This window comes from Ceratotherium simum, chromosome 11 (assembly GCF_057802395.1).
Source record: "Ceratotherium simum simum isolate JZ-2026a chromosome 11, ASM5780239v1, whole genome shotgun sequence".
Classification (NCBI taxonomy): domain Eukaryota; kingdom Metazoa; phylum Chordata; class Mammalia; order Perissodactyla; family Rhinocerotidae; genus Ceratotherium; species Ceratotherium simum.
In genome coordinates, this window is record NC_141910.1 from 13,348,791 (window position 1) to 13,355,834 (window position 7,044).

A 7,044-nucleotide genomic window follows, 5' to 3' on the forward strand; every position below is an offset into this window, starting at 1 on the left:
TTCTATAGATTTGCCTACTCTGGACATTTCATGTAAATGAAATCATACAATATGTGATCCTTTGTGACTGGCTACTTTCACTTAGCTTAATGTTTTCAAGGCTTATCCTTGTAGTGTGTGTCGGTATTTCATTTCATTTTTATGGCTGAATAATATCCCATCGTATGTATATATTGTGTTTTGTTTATCCATTCATCAGCTGATAGACATGCAGTTTTTGTCTACCATTTGGCTAGTATGAATAATGCTGCTATAAATGTTTGTATACAAGTTTTTGTATGGACACTTTTTTTGTGTTTTCATTTCTCTTGGGTAGATTCCTAGGAGAGGAATTGCTGGATCATATGATAACTCCATGTTTAACTGTTTGAAGAGCTGCCAGACTATTTTTCAAAGTTGCACCATTTTATATGCCCACCAGCAATGTATGAGGGTTCCAATTTCTCCACATCCCTTTGGATAACAGCCATCTGAGTAGGTGTGAAGTGACATCTCATTGTGGTTTTTGTTTACGTTTCTCTGATGGCTAATGATGCTGAAGATTTTTTCATGTTCGTATTGTCCATTTGCACATCTTCTTTGGAGAAATGTCTATCCATATGCAATGTCTATTTTTAAAGTGGATTATTTGTCTTTTTATTATTAGGTTGTAGTAGTTCTTTATTAATTCTAGATACAAGTCCCTTCTCAGATATATGGTTTTGCAAATACTTTTTCCCATTCTGCAGGTTTTCATTTGTTTGATGATGTCCTTTGAAGCACAAAAGTTTTTAATTTTGATGATGTCCAGTTTATTTTTTCTTTGTTGCTTCTGTTCTTGATATCATATCTAAGAAACTGTTGCCTAGTCAGAGGTCACGAAGATTTGCCCCTATATTTTCTTCTAAGAGTTGTATCGTTTTAGCTCTTACATTTTGGTCTTTGATCCATGTTGAGTTAATTTTTTTCTATGGTGTAAAGTAGGGTTCCAACTTCACTCTTTTGCATGTGGGTATCCAGTTGTCCTAGTAATACAACTATTTTTTTAAATGGTAAGAGAGAACAGAGAAAGCATATGCAAATTTTTAAGTGTTTTCAGCAATTATATTGGTGCTAGTATTAGAATTGTTATTCTGACCCTCTTATATGTGTGATATGGGATAAAACAAATGAGTAATTTGTCGTTTCTTGTCCTTGAGAATCAGGATTCTCAACATAAAAGAAAAAAGGCAGTCATAATAAAGAAGTTAAGTAAAAGTTCTACAGCTTCAACTGGAATTATTAATATGAACTCATGAATTATTTAGCTCTGTCCACTGAAAAAGCCTAAAAACAATGAGCAACTATGTAGCAATGAGCATCCCTTAGCACCCAAATTGTGGCCTTGAAATATCATTTCTCCCTAAAAGAAATCAGGACTTCTGAAGAAATGGCTGATCCCAAGTCTGGGGCAAGAAATGTACAAGATGGACCTGGAGCATCTTGTAATATCAGATTGCAAGGAAGCCACTAAAGACTACTAGGATTATGTCTAAAGGGCTCAGGAGCCAACTTGAGGAGGCTCCTGCTGGCCATAGGACTATTTGAGCTTCAATGATGATAATAATTGCAATGGTTTGAAACTCATAAGATATGTCTAAATCTAAAAGTTCATAATGATACTTTTATAAACAGGAACTGGTCACCTTCAGAGGATGATAAGGAACCAATTTATTATCTTGAAACTGGTAAATAAAAGGAATAAATATAACATTTATCCTGCCTTTTCTATATGAACTTTGCTACTGTATACCAAAACAAGGGATGAGGGAGAGAGTGTTTTTATAAAAGTATTCCAACTAAAAAATGAAACAGAAATGATAGTATCAGAATATCTACACTTGGCAACCCCCTAGTGAATGATAGACACAAGGCATTATGCATCTGTTAAGATCACAAAAAATGACAACCAATGTGCCTCCCATAGTCTTGACATATAAAACTTACAGTTTTGCCAAGAGAATGAACCTGTATCTGATCTATCCTCTGGATCAGCTATTTGCAGGAAATACAGAGGACAAAGGAACACACTGAACTGCGCCACGAATACTCAAACAACAAAATCCAGACCAGGAGATTCTACAGGTCATAAGGCCTGTGAGCAAAAGAAAGGATGGAGGAGGAACCTACAGATTAAAGATACTTACATGATATATTTTTTAAATGAGCAAGAGTAAATGATAGCATCTAGGAATGCACATTTGGGTGACAAAAAACTATAAAAGGAAAAATGCAAGGAAGTGGTACTATAAAAATCAGGATGGTGGTTACTTATGGGAGGAAGGGGTGTGTGATTGGGATGGGGTACATGGAAGGGGCTTCTGGAACGGCTGGCAAAGTTCTATTTCTTTAATTTGGATGGTATTCACTTTAAAATAATTCATTAAGCCAAGTTTTTTATTTGTGTGGTGTTCTACAATGAGGTTTTACTTTATAACAAAAATATTTTTTAAAAAATTTTCTATACCTCAGTCACACCCCAGAACAGTTAAATCAAGTTTTCTGGAGGCGAGACTCAGACATCAGTATTCTTTAAAGCTCCCTGGTGATTCCAAAGTGCACCGAAATTTGAGAACCAGTGTGTATGAGGAATGGCATTTCACCTTGCTTAATATCAAGGGCCTGGGTTCTAGTCCTCACACAGTCACCAATACAGCTGTGTGACCTGAAACAAGGGTTGTAACCTCTCTGGACCACAATAGCACATATGTTACATAGTGAAAACAGTTTACCTACCCAAAGTTGGGCCTGGACAGGTTGATTTTTGAAGTCCCTCTGAGTTCTAGAATCTGATCGTCTAAATAAATAGAAATAGAAATTGTATTAGAACAGTTAATTCTTTAAAATTAATAGTATTTTTTACTATTGTAGTATTAATTATAATACAAATTACAATAATACTATTATAGTATTAATTGTATAAAACTTTTAACAATTGTATATATGATATGACCACATATGCATCCATATGCAAAGTTTGTGTGTGTATGTATGTTGTTTAGAGTTCTGGCATAAAAAAATTCACCATATATGGCTGAATGCAGAGATTTAATGAAGAAGCTATACACGGAGGTGTGGGCAGGATTACTGTACTCACAGACTCACAACACTGAGAAGCTGTTATCCCCCACCAAGCCTGAAGAACAAGAGGAGGAAACGTGTTACTGGAGCCCAACAAGATCTGGAGCTATGGAGGAGCCACCCAATAGGAGCTGTAGTTAGAAAGACACAGCCACTCACAATGAATCCATTCATTTGTATGGCTGTGTAGATAACTATACCACAATGTATTAGTCTATTCTACTGTTGATGGACATTCGGGTTGCAGATTTTTGTTCTCATAAATAATGTTGCTAAGAATATTCTTGGACATGATTCTTGGTGAACATATGCACACATTTCTGTTGGATATATATCCAACAGAGTGGAATTGTAGGAGTGGAATTGCTGGGTCATAGCATATATGAATCTTCAGCATGTATTGCCAAACTATTTTTCTAAGTGCATAAACCAATTTACGTTCTTGCTAACAGTATATAAGAATTCCTCTTGCTCCACAGTCTCATCAACACTTTATGAAAAAGAAAGACAAAATGGGGGGACCTATACAATAAGATATAAACATTTAATATAAAACTATAGTATTTGAGACAGTGTAGTCTGGGTGAACAGATAGTTAAATAAACCAATGGAGAAGAATAGAGAGTCCAGAAACAGTTCCACACATATTTGGACACTCAGTTAATGACAAAGGTAACATTGCAGAGCGTAGAAAAAAGATAGTCTTTTCAGTAGATGGTATTGAGTCAATGGAATATACCTACCAAAAAAATGAAACTTGACCCCACCTACACCATACCCAAGAATTAATTCCAGGTTGATTGCAGATCTAAATGTGAAAGATGAAACAATAAAAATTTAGAAGAAAGCATGGGAGAATATCTTCATGATCTTGGGGTAGGCAAAAATTTCTTCAACAGGACACAAAAAGCACTTGGCTAAGAAGGAAAAGACTAATAAATTGGATTCCATTAAGATTAGGGACTCTGACTCACCAAAGGACATCATAAAGGGTACAACAGTGTAAGCCATATACTGGCAAAAATATTTATAACACATTGTCTTAGTCAATTTGGGCTGCTATGACAAAAATACCATAGACTGGAGGGCTTAAACAACAATCACTTATTTGTCACAGTTCTGGAGAGTGGGAAGTCCAAGGTCAAGACACCTGCAGACTTGGTGTACGATAAGGGTCCACTTCCTGGTTCATACACAGCCATCTTCTTGCTGTATCCTCACATAGCAGAAGGGGCAACAGAGCTCTCTGGGATCTCTTTTATAAGGACACTAAACCCATTAGTCACCTAATCACCTCCCAGAGGCCTCACCTCATAATACCTTCACATTGGAGATTAGGGAGGAACGTAAACATTCAGGCCATAAGACACATGTAACTGACAAAGGGTTCTTATCCAGATTACAGAAAGAACACTTAGAATGAAAAAGATAGCAACCTGGGCCAGCCCAGTGGCGTAGCAGTTAAGTTCACATGCTCTGCTTCTGCAGCCTGGGGTTCACTGGTTCGGATCCTGGGCGTGGACTTACTCACTGCTCATCAAGCCATGCTGAGGTGGCATCCCATATAGAAGAGCTACCACCCTACAACTGTGATACACAACTATGTACTGGGGCTTTGGGGAGAAAAAAGAAAAAGAAAAAGAGGAAGATTGGCAATAGATGTTCGTGCATGGCCAATCTTCCTCAAAAAAAAAAAAGAAAAAGCAACCCAATGGAAAAATGATCAAGAGACTTGAATGGGCACTTCGCAAAAGAGAATATTCAAATGGTCAATAAACATTAAAAAGGGCACAACCTCTTCAAAATAAAATGATGAGATATTGCTTTACATCCACCAGCATGGCTAAAATGAAAATGACTGAAAATATAGTGTTGGATAGAATATGGAGCAATGGGAACTCTCACACATTACTGGTGGGAGTATAAATTGATACAATCCCTTTGGAAGTGAAAATAAGGGCCGGCTCCGTGGCTTAGCGGTTAAGTGCGCGCGCTCTGATGCTGGTGGCCCGGGTTCGGATCCCGGGCGCGCCCCGAGGCACCACTTCTCCGTCCAACGCGAGACCGAGTCCCACGTACAGCAACTAGAAGGATGTGAACCTATGACATACAACTATCTACTGGGGCTTTGGGGGGAAAAAAATGAATAAATAAAATCTTAAAAAAAAAAAAAAGAAAATAAATTGAAAGTTGAAAATATACTATGACTCAGCAATTCTACTCCTTACTCCTATCCTCCAGAAATGTATACACATGTGCTCCAAAAGACATGTAGAAGAATGGGTTCATGAATAATATTTTCCTTAATAGACAAGAATGGAAACAATCCAAATGTCCATTAACAATAAAATGGATAAATTAAAATAAAATAAAATAAAATGGATAAATAAATTATGGTATACTCATGCAATGAAATAGTGTACAGCAATGAAGATGAAGAAACCAATGCTACAACTACGTGAATCAATCTCACACTTATAATGTTGGGTGAAAGAAGCCATACACAAAATAATACATATTGTAGGATTCCATGAATATAAAGAGCAAAAACAGGCAATAATAATCTATAGTGCTAGAAATCAAAATAGTGGTTAAGATCGGGGAAGAGGGTAAGGGTAGTGATTGGGAAAGGCACTAGCAGGGCCTCTGAGATGCTGGTATTGTTCTACTTGAACTGGGAGGTGTTGCCTGGGTATATTTATTTTTTGATGGTTTATCAAACTATGCCCTTATAATTTCTGCATTTTTGTATGTATGTTATACCTCAATTAAAATTTCATTCATGAAAAATATGTATATACAAGAATTTTCATCATTGCATTGTCCATACTGTCGTGGGATTCATCAGTTTTGATATTAGTTTAAAAAATTGAGGTACATCCATGAAATGAAATGAAAAACTTTGTTGTCATTTAAAATAATGTCTATGGAAAACTTTCAGAATATTTTGCTAAGTGGAAAAAAGCAAGTTACAAAATAGTATATTCAGTGCAAGGCCATTTGTTTTAAAAAATGTATATGATATGTATTTCGTCTGTGTATGTGTGTCTGTTCAAATAAATTAACTGAAAAGATTCACTCCAAAATATTAATAATGGTTGTCTCTAAGTGACGTGATTACAGGGTGTTTTTTTTTCCTTTCTGAATTCTTTGATTTTTCTACAATAAACATGTTCTACTTAGGTTTAAAAAAGAGAAAACCTGTTCAGAGCTTTGTTGGCGTTCCATTAAATATTCTTTTATATATTCCCTGATTCTATCAAAGTAATCCTTTATTCTCCCCATGATATCTGAATCAGGCAGAATGGCAAAATCAATCTACTACATAAAACATTCAGCTAAAAATCTGAAATGGCTTCAAGTCCCATCTTTCCTGTTGTGTGATCTTGTTTCTCCCATCTGATCTCTTTGAACCTAATATTCCCTTCCCGGCGTCCTGCTAGAACTTAGATTTAAAATCATTCTGCTTCTCTGTATATTTTCTCAGAGTTTGGATTTCTTTTTCCTGTCTACGGGAGACACAGACACAAAATCTCCAGACCCAAACCAAGATAGGTGACATTTTTAAAAAGTAATAATAGTCAAATTAGACCCCATATATGAAGTGCCCACTATTTGTCAGACACAGTGCTAAATGCTTAACATTAATTAATCCTCACAACCGTAAGAAGTAGGTGTCTTTATACCTATTTTACAGATGAAGAAACTGAAGCTCAAATAGGTTAAGCAACTTGGCCAAGGTCACCTGGTTAGTATGTGGCAAAGCCAAGATTCAAAAGCAGGAAAGGCCCACGGAGGAGGGTGGACCAGTAAAACTGTCCAGGAGACTCATGTAATAAGCACCTTGGCTGTACAAATCTCCAGCACCCAAGGGTCCCTTCCTATGGAAATCAGATATTGGGACAATAAGGGTGAAACTGTCAGGAATGAATCATTGGGAGAAAC